Source organism: Monodon monoceros, unplaced genomic scaffold, assembly GCF_005190385.1.
Source record: "Monodon monoceros isolate NGI ecotype Baffin Bay Population unplaced genomic scaffold, NGI_Narwhal_1 Super_Scaffold_9, whole genome shotgun sequence".
NCBI lineage: Eukaryota > Metazoa > Chordata > Mammalia > Artiodactyla > Monodontidae > Monodon > Monodon monoceros.
Window position 1 is genome coordinate 36,384,014 of NW_021703786.1, and position 16,926 is coordinate 36,400,939.

General features: G+C 38.0%; 1 protein-coding gene across 8 annotated transcripts in view; it reads right to left on the minus strand.

Annotated features, from left to right (window-relative positions):
• Positions 1-16,926, minus strand: part of CEP112 (centrosomal protein 112) — a 415,782-nt gene that overhangs the window by 287,677 nt on the left and 111,179 nt on the right. The window lies entirely within an intron of this gene.

Here is a 16,926-nt window from a genome sequence, read left to right on the forward strand (position 1 = left end):
ATACAGACTGAAAAGTAAGGGGATGGAAAAAGATATTTCATTCAAATGTAAATCAAAAGAAAGCTGGAGTAGCAATTCTCATATTAGACAAAATAGGCTTTAAAATAAAGACTATTAGAAGAGACAAAGAAGGACGCTACATAATAATCAAGGGATCGATCCAAGAAGAAGATGTAACAATTGTAAATATTTATGTATCCAACATAGGAGCACCTCAATACATAAGGCAAATACTAACAGCCATAAAAGGGGAAATTGACAGTAACACATTCATAGTAGGGGACTTAAAAACCCCACTTTCACCAATGGACAGATCATCCAAAATGAAAATAAATAAGGAAACACAAGCTGTAAATGATACATAAACAAGATGGACTTAATTGATAGTTATAGGACATTCCATCCAAAAACAACAGAATACACATTTTACTCAAGTGCTCATGGAACATTTTCCAGGATACATCATATCCTGGGTCACAAATCAAGCCTTGGTAAATTTAAGAATATTGAAATTGTATCAAGTATCTTTTCCAACCACAACGCTGTAAGACTAGATATCAATTACAGGAAAAGATCTGTAAAAGATACAAACACATGGAGGCTAAACAATACACTATTTAATAACAAAGTGATCACTGAAGAAATCAAAGAGGAAATCAAAACATACCAAAAAACAAATTAAAATGGAGATGCAGCAAAAGCAGTTCTAAGAGGGAAGTTTATAGCAATACAATCCTACCTTAAGAAACAGGAAACATCTAGAATAAACAACCTAACCTTGCATCTAAAGCAATTAGAAAGAGAAGAACAAAAAAACCCCAAAGTGAGCAGAAGGAAAGAAATCATAAAGATCAGATCAGAAATAAATGAAAAAGAAATGAAATAAACAATAGCAAAGATCAATAAAACTAAAGGCTGGTTCTTTGAGAAGATAAACAAAATTGATAAACCATTAGCCAGACTCATCAAGAAAAAAAGGGAGAAGACTCTCAAATCAATAGAATTAGAAATGAAAAAGGAGAAGTAACAACTGACACTGCAGAAATACAAAAGATCATGAGAGATTACTGCAAGCAACTCTATGCCCATAAAATGGACAACCTGGAAGAAATGGACAAATTCTTAGAAATGCACAACCTGCCAACACTGAATCAGGAAGAAACAGAAAATATGAACAGACCGATCAAAAGCACTGAAATTGAAACTGTGATTAAAAATCTTCCAACAAACAAAAACCCAGGACCAGACAGCTTCACAGGCGAATTCTATCAAACATTTAGAGAAGAGCTAACAGCTATCTTTCTCAACTTCTTCCAAAATATAGCAGAGGAAGGAACACTCCCAAACTCATTCTACGAGGCCACCATCACCCTGATACCGAAACCAGACAAGGATGTCACAAAGAAAGAAAACTACAGGCCAATATCACTGATAAACACAGATGCAAAAATCCTAAACAAAATACTAGCAAACAGAATTCAACAGCACATTAAAAGGATCATAAACCATGATCAAGTGGGGTATATTCCAGGAATGCAAGGATTCTTCAATATACGCAAATCAATCAACGTGATACACCATATTAACAAATTGAAAGAGAAAAACCATGTGATCATCTCAATAGATGCAGAGAAAGCTTTAAACAAAATTCAACACCCATTTATGATAAAAACCCTGCATAAAGTAGGCATAGAGGGAACTTTCCTCAACATAATAAAGGCCATATATGGCATACCCACATCCAACATCATCCTCAATGGTGAAAAACTGAAAGCATTTCCACTAAGATCAGGAAGAAGTCAAGGTTGTCCACTCTCACCACTCTTATTCAACATAGTTTTGGAAGTTTTAGCCACAGCAATCAGAGAAGAAAAAGAAATATAAGGAATCCAAATCGGAAAAGAAGAAGTAAAGCTGTCACTGTTTGCAGATGACATGATACTATACATAGAGAATCCTAAAGATGCTACCAGAAAACTACTAGAGCTAATCAATGAATTTGGTGAAGTAGCAGGATACAAAATTAATGCACAGAAATCTCTGGCATTCCTATACACTAATGATGAAAAATCTGAAAGTGAAATCAAGAAAACACTCCCATTTACCATTGCAACAAAAAGAATAAAACACCTAGGAATAAACCTACCTAAGGAGACAAAAGACCTGTATGCAGAAAATTATAAGACACTGATGAAAGAAATTAAAGTTGATACAAGTAGATGGAGAGATATACCATGTTCTTGGATTGGAAGAATCAACATTGTGAAAATGACTACTACCCAAAGCAATCTACAGATTCAATGCAATCCCTATCAAACTACCAATGGCATTTTTCACAGAACTAGAACAAAAAATTTCACAATTTGTATGGAAACACAAAAGACCCTGAATAGCCAAAGCAATCTTGAGAACAAAAAATGGAGCTGGAGGAATCAGGCTCCCTAACTTCAGACTATACTACAAATCTACAGTAATCAAGACAGTATGGTACTGGCACAAAACCAGAAATATAGATCAATGGAACAGGACAGAAAGCCCAGAGATAAACCCACACACATATGGTCACCTTATCTTTGATAAAGGAGGCAGGAATGTACAGTGGAGAAAGGACAGCCTCTTCAATAAGTGGTGCTGGGAAAATTGGACAGGTACATGTAAAAGTATGAGATTAGAACACTCCCTGACACCATACACAAAAATAAGCTCAAAATAGATTAAAGACCTAAATGTAAGGCCAGAAACTATCAAACTGTTAGAGGAAAACATAGGCAGAACACTCTATGACATAAATCACAGCAAGGTCCTTTTTGACCCACCTCCTAGAGAAATGGTAACAAAAACAAAAATAAACAAATGGGACCTAATGAAACTTCAAAGCTTTTGCACAGCAAAGGAAACCATAAATAAGACCAAAAGACAACCCTTAGAATGGGGGAAAATATTTGCAAATGAAGCAACTGACAAAAGATTAATCTCCAAAATTTACAAGCAGCTCATGCAGCTCAATGACAAAAAAACAAACAACCCAATCCAAAAATGGGCAGAAGACCTAAATAGACATTTCTCCAAATAAGATATACAGACTGCCAACAAACACATGAAAGAATGCTCAACATCATTAATCATTAGAGAAATGCAAATCAAAACTACAATGAGATATCATCTCACACCAGTCAGAATGGCCATCATCAAAAAATCTAGAAACAATAAATGCTGGAGAGAGTGTGGGGAAAAGAGAACACTCTTGCACTGCTGGTGGGAATGTGAATTGGTACAGCCACTATGGAGAACAGTGCGGAGGTTCCTTAGAAAACTAAACAAAGAACTACCATATGACCCAGCAATCCCACTACTGGGCACATACCCTGAGAAAACCATAATTCAAAAAGAGTCTTGTACCAAAATGTTCATTGCAGCTCTATTTACAATAGCCCGGAGATGGAAACAACCTAAGTGTCCATCATTGGATGAATGGATAAAGAAGATGTGGCACATATATACAATGGAATATTACTCAGCCATAAAAAGAAACGAAATTGAGTTATTTGTAGTGAGGTGGATGGACCTCAAGTCTGTCATACAGAGTGAAGTAAGTCAGAAAGAGAAAAACAAATACCATATGCTAACACATATATATGGAATCTAAGGGAAAAAAATGTCATGAAGAACCTAGGGGTAAGACGGGAATAAAGACACAGACCTACTAGAGAATGGACTTGAGGATATGGGGAGGGGGAAGGGTAAGCTGTGACAAAGCGAGAGAGTGGCATGGACATATATACACTACCAAACGTAAAACAGATAGCTAGTGGGAAGCAGCCGCATAGCACAGGGAGATCAGCTCAGTGCTTTGTGACCACCTGGATGGGTGGGATAGGGAGGGTGGGAAGGAGGGAGACGCAAGAGGGAAGGGATACGGGAACATATGTATATGTATAACTGATTCACTTTGTTATAAAGCAGAAACTAACAGACCATTGTAAAGCAATTATACTCCAATAAAGATGTAAAAAAAAAAAAGATTCTGGAGTTTAAGGATACAGTGAATGAAATAAAAAATGCAATACAGAGCATCAACAGCAGAATGAATCAAGCAGAAGAATCTGTGGGATAGAAGACAGGAACTTTGAAACTACCCAGTCAGAGGAGAGATGAACAAAGGAAAAAGAGGAAAGCCTACACGGGCTATGAAATACCATCAGAAGAACTCATTTGTGTATGGACACCAAGGGGGGAAAACCGCGGGGTGGTGGTGTGATGAATTGGGCGATTGGGATTGACATGTATACACTGATGTGTATAAAATGGATGACTAAAAAGAACCTGCAGTATAAACAAGCAAACAACAACAACAAAAAAACCCAACTAACACTAAACTTTCTTTGGGTTAATTGTATGGAAATATGTTAATATAAATGTTTCAGACATTACATGAAATTTCTAAAAATCTTGTATGTTCTGGTATAATGTTATAAGTCATAATTCTAGTTATTACTTTAAAATGTATATCTCAGAAATAACTAAATTTCCTTGTCAACTGCATTATTATGAACTTTCATCAAATCTTTAACCGTGGCCATTTTTAAGTCTTTTGTCATTTACAGACAGTTCTGGGTGTGCTCTGATGCTTTGCAAGTATGTTCCTATAAAAGGGTTTCAGGGCTTCCCTGGTGGCGCAGTGGTTGAGAGTCCGCCTGCCGATGCAGGGGATGCGGGTTCATGTCCCGGTCCGGGAGGATCCCACATGCCATGGAGCGGCTGAGCCCGTGAGCCGTGGCCGCTTAGCCTGTGCGTCCAGAGCCTGTGCTCCGCAATGGGAGGGGCCACAACAGTGAGAGGCCCGCGTACCACAAAAAAAATAAATAAATAAATAAATAAAAGGGTTTCATCTTCAAGGAATTCACGGAAAAGACTCTGACAAGTACAGGTTTCTGGTAACTGCCTATACTGCTGAACTGAATGAATAAGCATTTTCAGAACTCTAATGGAAAACTGATGAACTCAACAGTGCTAACGAAAGATCAAGATGAAAAAATAATTACATGGGACAGAGTGAACTGATGAGGATGATTATAATTTTTGTGACTTTCTGTTTGAATAAAAATAAAAATCCCACAAGGACTCAGAGGCAAAAAGTATACAAATGAACTTTCACTGCAAAGTAAAGGAGCTGTTACATTGGAGGATTACTGGACTGAATGTCAACATTATGACATACTGTGAGTGTGTTTCGTGTTTGGTAATTGCCATCGTTGTTGCTTTTGTTGTGGTCATCCATTTACAATGCTTGGTGTCAGTTTATTTATCTCTTGTAAAAATAAAATACAGTGTGTGCATGTGTGTGTGTGTGAAAAAAACAAAGAGAAGAAATCAATGACGTTGAAAACAGAAAATTTACAGAGAATGATCAATGAAACCAAAAGCTGATTCTCTGAAAACATCAAAGTTGACAAACCTCTGGCCAGACTGTCAGAGAGCAAAAAAGATACAAACTACAAATATTAGTAATGAAAGAAGAGACATCACTATAATCCCTAAAGACACTAAAAGGATAATAAGCAAATATTATCAACAATATTTGCCCATAAATTCTACATTTTGGATGAAACAAATTACCCCCAAAGCACAAACTATCAAAAATCACTCAAGTTGGCATGGACTTATATATACCACTAAATGTAAAATAGATACCTAGTGGGAAGCAGCCGCATAGCACAGGGAGATCAGCTTGGTGCTCTGTGACCACGTAGACGGGTGGGATAGGGAAGGTGGGAGGGAGGAGACACAAGAGGGAGGAGATATGGGGATATATGTATACGTATAGCTGATTCACTTTGTTATAAAGCAGAAACTAACAAACGATTTTAAAGGAATTATACTCCAATAAAGATGTTAAAAAAAAAAAAAAAGAACCCATTTGTGAATTATTGGAGTTTCAGAAGAAGATTGGCAGAAGGGAGGAGAAAGCATATTTCAAGAAATAACAGCTGAATTATGGGAAAACGGTATGAAGGATCCTGAAAAAAATTTAAAAATAGAATCATATGATCCAGCAATTCTACTTCTAGAAATATGTGCAAATGAAACAAAAACCCTAACTCAAAAAGGTATCTGCATTCCCATGTTCACTGCAGCGTTATTTAATTATATTTAATAATAAGACATCTTTAAATTGGAATCATCTGAAATCATGAAGCAGTATTTAAAAATTCAGTATTAATATTTCATGTTTCCTTTTACTCAACAATCTTAAGTTACTTCCACATGGAATAAAAATATAAAACAGTGTGTGTAGCTCTTCCATCAGTATATACCTTGGAAATTACTTGTGAAAGTTGACTGACTCTGAATGAAATAAAGGTGCTGAGATGAGGCAGTGCTTCCAGACAGGCTGTTTTCCTGGAGGCTGCAATTACTCTCTTCATCACTGACTTGCCACCTTCACAGGGTCCACTGTCTCTTACAGGGACTATTACTGTAGCCTCATCTTCCTTATTTTCCTGCTTCCTGTTGCTTGTTACTCAAGCTGATGATAGCCTCACTCCTGCCAGGATAATCTCCCTAAAGAACAGCTCAGGCACCTTGAAATCCTAGGCTACCTCGGGGTCAGGCAAGGCAGCCTCCTGCATGCAGTCCTCCAAAGCCACTCAGCCACGTAAGGATGGGCCTCAGGCCGGAAGGCTTCCTGCCTGAGATAAAGAGCCCACAAAGTCTGGGCTGGGCTGATGGCCTCGTGCGCGAATATCCTTCCCTTCAGCTCAAAGAAAGCTCTTTTGTCTTGGCTTGAAGTGTGTACACCACAGGGCACCTGTCCAACCCCACTGTTTTCTGTCCTCACAGGGAGGGGACGCAGTCTCTCTAGGGAGCACAGGAGGGGCAGGAAAACTGCCCTGTGTCTTGTGTTAGCGGACAGGAGAGACCCAGTGCCCCGGGGATGGACGCCCACCACGGAAGCTGATCTTCTCTGCCTCTTTCTGTGTAAGTGAAGCTTGTTCCATTCAGTGCTGGACTGCAGTGTATTCCTGGTAACTCCAGTACTAAGATGCTGTTGGCAGAAATGTCTGTGCTTCTATTCCTGGTGCCTGGCATCGTGATGATCTTTGCTTTCCTCCACATAGTCATGCCGAAAACTTGGCCTCTGTGCACCGGTGTCGAATCGAATCTCAGAGATATTGGGTGAAGTAGAAAAGAATAGTTTTATTCCTTTGCCAGGCAAAGGGGGGACACAGCGGGCTCGTGCCCTGAAGTACTGTGTGTCCCAACCCAGGGGGATTGGTGAGGAGTTTTATAGCAATGGTTCAAGGGCGGGGTTTCTGATAAGGATCAGGGTGTGTGCAGGGCCTGCGCTCCTTTAATCTGGTCTCAGGTGGTCTCCTGATGAGCTTCAAGGTTATCAAACTGTGACCTTTTCTCGGGAACATCTTCCATTTGGTTGGAGTTTTAGTTATGCAGAAGAGGTTAAAGATACTGTTGTGTGCATCCCTTGAGGGGGAACCAGCACCTGCCCCAAGGCTGCACCATTGTTTCTTGACTGCTTCTCCCTTGTCTCTGCATCCCCTCCCTTCCCTGATAAGCAACTCTTCGAATCTGCCCTTTGGGGCTAGGGAAGGTCATGGAGGCTGGAGTCTATTCCCTACAAGCAACAAACAGGGGACAGAAAGGCTTCTGTGCCCAGGAGCCTCACAGGGTCCTGTGCGGTTTCAATAGTTGGAGTCCTCCCCAGGAATCAGTAACCGGTGCACAGTGCTTTACTCTCTTGGGATTGGTAACCAGTGCACAGTAACCTGCTCTGACAGTAGGAATCAACATATATGTGCTAAAATCAGATTCAAGTTTACAAAAACAGACTGATAAATGTGGAAAACGAATCTATGAATTTCATGTGAATTTCCACAGTAAGAAAACATAAAGCACATTTAAAATGTAATATAACCTACCTTTCATGGAAAATACCTTGTATTTTCATTTAAAATATCCTAATTTTACACTTACTAGAAAGCTGTATTTTGTAGTCTGTATCCTATTGACCTCCTAATACCCTCCCCTAAAATGCTGTGCCAGGGTGTCCTTCCATTCTAGGTGAGAAAAATTCTCACCTGTAAAAAAAAAATGGAATATCAACCTTATCACCTATCCATTTATTATAAGAAAGACATAAAAGGTTTTTCTGGTCAAAACCCCAAAATAATTAGAGTTCAGGTATTTCCAGAAACTGTCTGAGTTCACAGGCTGCCCCACCCAGTGCTCAGTGATTTGAGACAAGCTGAAACTTCTCAAGACTCTGAGGGGTTGCTGGGCTCAGTTATTGTAGAATATGTAAAATGTAGAGGAATTTTTTAAAATCCCATATGCTCACCAACTAAAGATAACCATCATCAATGTTTGTCATTCTTCCTTCGAAAATCTTTACTGGTTTCTTTTGTCTTTACTATTGTTTTAAGATACCAAAGTAACATACAATATTCTTATTGGAGAAGATTCAAACTATACAGAAATATAAAGAGGAAAACATGGATATCACCCCAACACTTTGGCATATATGTATTTCCAGGCCCCTTTCAGCACATTTACACACACACACGTGTGTGTGCACGCACACACAGAATCTGTTTTCAAATTCATCCTTGTATCAAAGTTAAAACATCAGACAGTCAACTTGGAAGCAACGTATCAGGGCTACATTAGCTCAGGTCTCCACAAAATGCCAAAACACATCTTAATATTATGATTTCAGCTTTCACTGAGGGTCAGAATGAGAAGTGGCCATTTAGCATTTTCTGCAAAATAACTATTGAAGATCCTGTCCCTTATTACTTATTCCTTTTGGTCAGAAAAAAATCAATCATGATAATTTCCTTCTAAAATTTGGTGCCATGAGGGATCTTTTTGGGATGATGGAAATGTTCTAAAATTGAACTATGGTGATCATTGCACAACTCTCAATTTACTAAAAATCAGTGAGCTGCATGCTTAAACTGAGTAGATTCTATGGGGTGATAATTAAATCTCAATAAAGCTGTTAAAAAAAAAAACTGTGCCAGGAAAAGATTACTTCTTCTGACGAACTTGTTTGTATCCTTTATAAGATAATGAGAAATAAAATAATAAGTGCTAATATACATATACAACAAACGCTGTTTGAAGTGCTTTGTATTAAACACTCTAAGCCTCCTAACAACCTCAGGAGGAAGATATTATTATCATCCTCATGTTACAGCTGTAAATACTAATCACACAGACTGAGCACCACGCCCAAGGTCACACAGCTAGTGATTTGAGCTGGAATGTGGACCCGTGATAAGTGGATCCAGAGTCCATTCTCTTAACGTACACTAAACTCAAATGTCTCCCAAAACCACCTGAAAGAGTTCAGGTCAAGGGAAGTTTAGAATTTAAATACTAAATTTAGTATTTAAATTAGAAATAATTTTATTTCTGGTACAATAATATCCACTCTTCTTTACATGCATATGATAGATTTTAATTTCAATTATATGTTAACATTTGCTTATACTGTAAACAATTTCAGTCTGTTTTAGAAATAAAGACAGATATTTTATGTTGTTTCTTGTAGTAAGTTCACTGTAACTACGTATTATAAGTACAGGAACTATTTACTTGCTGAAATAAACTCTAATAAAAATTACTGTTATTGATGTAGAGAATGGACTTGAGGACATGGGGAGGGGGAACGGTAAGCTGGGACGAAGTGAGAGAGTGGCAGGGACATATATACACTACCAAATGTAAAATAGATAGCTAGTGGGAAGCAGCCGCACAGCACAGGGAGATCAGCTCGGTGCTTTGTGACCACCTAGAGGGGTGGGATAGGGAGGGTGAGAGGGAGACGCAAGAGGGAGGAGATATGGGGATATATGTACGCATATGGCTGATTCCATGTGTTATACAGCAGAAACTAACGCACCACTGTAAAGCAATTATACTCCAATAAAGATGTTAAAAAAAAAAAAATAGTGACAACATTAAAGCCGGTAAGGATGCAGAGCAGCAGGGTCACTCATACGTTACCAATGGGAAAATACAACGGCACAGCAACCAAAACACAGTTTGGCAGTTTCTTATAAAACTAAACATGCAGTTTCTATACAATTCAGCAATTCCGCTCCTGGGCATTTATCCCAGAGGAATGAAAACACATGTTCACGTGTACGCAATCTTCATAGCAGCTTTATTCATAATAGAAAATACTAAAAACATCCAATATTCGTCAGTGGTTTACTGGTAAAAACTAAACAGAAACAAAACATACAAACAAAAAAATGCTGTATCCATACAACTGCTTATTAGGCAATAAAAAGATGTAAACAACTGATACACACAATGACTTCCATGAATCTCAGGAGAACTATGCTCAATGATAAAAGTCAATCCCAAGGGGTTACATACTGTGTGATTCCCTATATATGATTCTTTTGCATAACATTTTTCTTTAATTGAAGAAAATAGAGATTGAGAACAAATTACAATTAGTCAGTGAATTTCAAGACAGGAAGGTCAAGATGGGGAGAGGGTAGGAAGGATATGGTTATGTTTATAAAAGGGCAATACAAGGGATCTTCGTTGTGACAGAACTGTGATGTTGGATATACCAGTAAACAACTCTGATAAAATTGCATAGAACCAAACACACACACATGCACACACGTGCAAGCACATAGATGAGTACATGTAAAACCAAGGAAATCTGAACAAGATGGGTTAATTATGTCAATGTCACTTTCCTAGTCATGATAGTGTACTACAGATTTTCAAGCTGTTACCAATGGGGAAACTGGATAAAGTGTACACAAGGTCTCTTTGTATTATTTCTTACAATTGCATGTTAACCTAAAATTATTTCAAAATAAAAAGTTTAATAAAAATGAAAAAAAACATTACTGTTATTTACTTTTCCTGTATTCACCCATTATTTTAATGATATGATCCTGGAAGCATTTAAAACTCACAGTGCTATCTGGAATCAGAACTATAAAAAATCAGTAGCATTCTAAAAAATTCTGGATAGAAATTCCATGATGAAAATAAGACGTTGTATTTAAATCCCTAAGATTTTTTTTCTCCAAAAGGAAAAGTTGAGTAGCTTTAAAGACATTCTATTAGGTCAGCCTCTGGAAGAAAAAACACTGATTTTCATTCTGCATACAGGAATAGAAAAAAAAAAATTACTCAGAGGAGGAACATGGTGCACTTTGAACATCTGAGTCGATGGTAACCAGCTGAGGGAGAGCCAGGTGAGCAGTAAGATGATGAGGAGGCCCTTAGGCGACTGAGCTTTAAAAAGGATGTTATGGACACAGAAGGTTAAGCAGACTGCTTCTGGACTTCCTGTAAATTACTATCGTAACTCCTGAAACAGTGACTGGAACACTTCATTTTTTTTTTTTCCACATTACAAAATGTCTATTTTTTGTCTGTTTTTTTTTGCAGTACGCAGGCCTCTCACTGCCGTGGCCTCTCCCGTTGCAGAGCACAGGCTCCGGACACACAGGCTCAGCGGCCATGGCTCACGGGCCCAGCCACTCCGCGGCACGTGGGATCTTCCCAGACCAGGGCACGAACCCGTGTCCCCTGCATCGGCAGGCGGGCTCTCAACCACTGCGCCACCAGGGAAGCCCCAAAATGTCTACTTTTACAAACAATGCAGCAATCCCAACAATGCGTTGTTCAATAGGAGGCAAAGTGCTTATTTTACACTAAGGTAAATAAAATAAAATCAAGAATATCTCATGTTACCAAGTGAAGCAAGGAAAACACACCAACCGTCACCCAGGGTCTCTGTGGAAGTGCCCTGTGCTCTGTGGGGACCAACACCCAGTGTCCTGCACTGATACACTGACACGGTGGGGCATTCAACAGGAAAGCTGTGCAGCCACGTACTGTGGCCACAGCAGAGGCCTTGCCTGCTTTCTCAGGCACTTTATACTCAGTACCAACAAAGTTCCTAGAACAAAATAGATGTTGGGAGGAATTAATAAATGAGTTTGATTAAAATGACATATTAAGGTATTAAATGGCTACAGAAGTACAAACAAGTGATACCTGCAAGAGTTTTACATTCTTCATTCAAAAATAAACAGTATGACCAAAAGTACAGAGAGTTTAAAATCCACATCCCAAACTGTATGAAACTTCAAACCCAGAATATACAACTCCCTATGTATTTTAAGCTTCATAACACATACCCTAATAGACAGTCAAAATACACACTTAATATAAAAGAACCAACTTGTGATAGTTAAGTAACACAAATTCCTTGCAAACTGTCTGTTTCAAAAACAGGATCTGGCTGTAGAGTGACACGGAGGCAGACCTGAACAAAGGGAGGTGTATCATGTTGTGTGTGGAAAGATTCAACATTAAAAGATGTCAGTTCTTCCTTTGTTGAACTATATCTGTTCAGCAACATTAACAAAAAGACTAATGGTTTTTCTTTTTTAACTAGACAAGCTAATTATAAATCTCCAATGGAAAAATATAAACAAGAAAAAAAGGAAGATTCTGAAAAAGCACAGGGTAACAGGGTAAGTAGTCTGACTAGACACTAAACATTACCTTTAAACAGTGGAAATCAACAGAGTATGGGACTGGCACAAGCATTTTCAGATCTCTCAAACAGAACCAGAAGTCTAGACCCAAGTCCAATGATAAAGGTTCTGTAGCAGAACTCTGAAGAGGGAAAGGCTAGATCATTAAATTAATGATGTTGAAATGACTGGGTAACCATTTGACAAAAAGCAAAAACAACAGGATCCATATCTCACAACCTACACTGGATACATTCCAAATGGGTCACAGATTTAAATGTTAAAATCAAACCATATATGTACTAGGAGAAAAATGGAAACATTTTCATCATGTGTTCATCAATAAAGAATTAGTGAAATAAAGTACATCAAATACATAAAACAGAATGGGGAAGCTCTTTCTGTCCTTACATGAAATAACCTTCAAGATACGTTAAGTGAAAAAAATCAGGATATAGGTAGCACATAAGGGGAAGAGATAGTGGGGAAAGAGTATCGGTGCTTCCATATGAAAGGATACACAGGGAATTGGTAACACTGCTCCTTCCCAAGAGGAAAAATGTATAGCGAGAGGGCTCCTATGGAAGGGGACTTTTCCCTGTATGCTCATTTTTCCTATCTTTCATATTTCAAACCATGGAACTCTATTACCTAGCTTTAAAAAGTTATTTTTAAAAACTGTAAGGGTACAAGAAGCCACTGTTTCACTTTTCCTTATATTTATTGACAGCAAAGTCTAAATGAGAGCCAACTTAACAGACATTTCTAAATATTTATATAATCAAATATCTCACATATCTACATTTTGTGTATTATATAAATTGGCAAAAAGTCAGCTAAACATATGTTTCAGGGTTATAAAGTAATTGTGACAAAAATTCAAGATAATGATTTAAAAGGGGACTCATGAAATATCCAGTTTTCATGAGACACCTCCTATTACCAAAAATGCATGTTTGTTTGTTTTAGTAACATCAAAGCGTCTGGCCTGAGAGGTTACAGCCCAGATTTAAATTTGCCTCATCTCTCTGTATTTTTTTAAACCCAGTAAAAGCTTTATTTGCAGTGGATACATTCAGACACAGTCATGTATACATGTACATGTATATGTTAGCAACTACAACAGAAAGAATATGTTTTAGTTAAACAAGGGCTTGCTTCCTGTAAGGTCATTCATAATCATATCATCTAAAGACTGATTTTGTAACATGTTCTAGTGAAATTACCACTACTCACTTTCAGTACTAACTGAAAAACAGAAAGCTTATATATATTAGTGTCAGAGTAGAAATATTTATGATGTTTACAATTGACAATACAAAAAAGTTAAAATGGATCGGAATAAATGTTTCAAGACAGTTTTGTATTTTACTGCCAGAGAGGAGTTTGAAAAAGGTATCAGTCAAAAAGATGAGGCTTCCCTGGTGGTGCAGTGCTTAAGGATCCACCTGCCAATGCAGGGGACATGGCTTTGAGCTCTGATCCGGGAATATCCCACATGCCGCAGAGCAACTAAGCCCATGTGCCACAACTACTGAGCCTGCACTCTAGAGCCCACGAGCCACAACTACTGAATACAGTGAGCCACAATTACTGAAGCCCACGTGCCACAGCTACTGAAGTCCACGTGCCTAGAGCCCATGCTCCACAACAAGAGAAGCCACAGCAATGAGAAGCCCGCACACCACAACGAAGAGTAGCCCCCGCTCGCCACAGCTAGAGAAAGCCTGCGCGCAGCAACAAAGACCCAATGCAGCCAAAAATAAATAAAATAAAAATAAATAAATATTTTACAAAAAGATGACTTTGGAATGTCTCATTGAATGCTTTAAAATAGTCAATTTATACAATATCTCAGAACAATGCTTTATTAGTTTTATAGCACCAAAAACTTAGAAGTCAAATTTGGTAAACATATAAATATCAAAAAAGGGATAAACCAAATCTATACTATCTACATCTGTTGTTCATAGGTTTTAACTCCTCCAAAAAAATAACATACTTTTTCAGTGTTAGTCCTTCAGAGAGTTACACCAAGTTATTTTATTACCTATGGTAATTTTCCATTCAGCACTACGTTTCCCATTTACTTTAATTACCTATCTTTGAAAAATGAACACACAAAATTCATACCATTGGGCTTCCCTGTCGGCGCAGTGGTTGAGAGTCCGCCTGCCAATGCAGGGGACGCGGGTTCGTGCCCCTTTCCGGGAAGATCCCACATGGCGCGGAGCGGCTGGGCCCGTGAGCCATGGCCGCTGAGCCTGCGCGTCCAGAGCCTGTGCTCCGCAACGGGAGAGGCCACAGCAGTGAGAGGCCCGCATACCGCAAAAAAAAAAAAAAAATTCATACCATTTACAGTTATAGTTTCGATAATTTTCAGTTACTGGAGGTTATTAAAATATTCTCTGCAACAAAAATGAAATAGGAAGCAAAAAACTGTTTAGGATATGTGTAGAATAAAAATTGTAAGTAGTAGGACAGTAATATTAATTAAACTGTTCTTATTTTTCTGAAAAACAGTAACAAGTAGGCAAATTAGCTTTAGGAGTTACATTTACAGTGAGTGCTAACTTCAAATCAGTGTCCCTCTTAAATACCAACAGGGTCTGAAGTATCAACTTGAGCTCTAAACCAAAGATTGAGTTGGATCCACTTATCATGTATTTATATGTACATTAATTCACACGTTAATTCCAGCTCTCTGACATCCTCCACTATACATTCAACAACCCTACTGAGTGAAAGAATGAATGAATAAATGAATGAATACCACCACATTCTAAAAGTGAGATTTTTTTCACCTTTGTGTATATTTTTATTACAGAAAAAAAACGCTAATAATCATGGCAAATTTCCATATCATATACCTGTCTTTTAGAAAAATGAAACTGTCTCTGGACCAACCGGGTCTAACACTATTCTTAGATTGAAAAGCAGTAGCAGTTGCCCCAGAATATTTTCCTCTGGGAAGACAGCCAGGTTGTACTGTTTACTTTGAAGTTCAGACCACACAATAACTTACGCTACTATTTTCAGACCAGATTGCTCCTGCTATACCAGGTGCTATATTGTTAAGGTCATACCAACATTTAGTGTAAATGAAGACATCATCTACACAAGGAATGGAAGAAACAGATCCACAGGGGAATGTTATTAACAATCTAAACTAGCTTTTTTTAACTCCAAGTAAAATTTGGTATTTTGGTAAAGACCTCTAAAGCCTTAAATAGATTATGTTGCATATAGCAACTACAGAGGCTTCAGGGTTTTTTTCACCATCCACTGGTGAACATTAAAAGACCATGCTGTATTAGACATCGACTCCCAATTCTCCAATTGCCAACAGTCTTTCTTGTTCCAATTGCACTTATGTCAACGACTTGATACCTAACACTCCAGGGACTTCAAATGCCTACCCTGGACTATAAAATTGTTAAGAACAGGATTATGTCTTGAGCTATAGTTTCTAAACCTTCGATTTCCTTTCGTATGATAATACAGTATATAGGCATTGTAGGTACTAGACAAATATTTGTTGATTTCCTGTTATTTGAAGGAATTACCTCTTCCTTTATGGATATAAAATACACATCAACAAGCTAATGGAAAAAGTATAAAGAAATTACAAAAAAAAAGAGACAAGGTAGAACAAAAAAGAAACGAAAGTGTGGTAAGTTGAATATACGAAGAAAGTTGTGAATCAACATTTTAAGGAGGAAAAAAAATGAATTAATGAGGGATAAAGGGAGGGCATCCCATCCATAAAGCAAGAATGCCCTAGTTGTGTCACTATTCAAGTTGGGGTATAAAATACAGTTATCTGGCTTAATGTTTAATGGACATTACAGTTCTCTAATTTCACCTAATTCATATGTGGTGATGTGAACAAATAAGCACCAATCCTGGTATAGATAAGAAACTGATATCCTGCGATGTCACAGCACATAGATTATTTTAAGATGTCCTATTCAGCAACCCATTCAGGACATTTTACTAACAAGCAGAGTGAAGGAGAGGGAACTTCCGGTTATGCAATCTTCCCAGGAAGAATCTGATACTAGGTTTCTTTGATCCTAGATATTCTTTTTGGCCTTTCTCTAAATTTTCCTCTTTGGAGGTTTGGAAAAGCATAAAAAATGGAATTTGCTGATTCACTGGGAGTTAGCTAGATATACTGTGCCCAAGTAAGCTTCCCTTCCTAAATCACTTTCTTGGGGCAGGTACCCTATTGACCTCTATCCTGTGAAAGTTCTCATCACTCCGGACTGTAACTGCCAAAGTGCATGAATATCTTCCCAACTGGACTACAATACAGGTCCTCCAGGAAGGAAGAATTAGACATTGCCTGAAACATGGTGAGAACGCAACCGTTACTGAA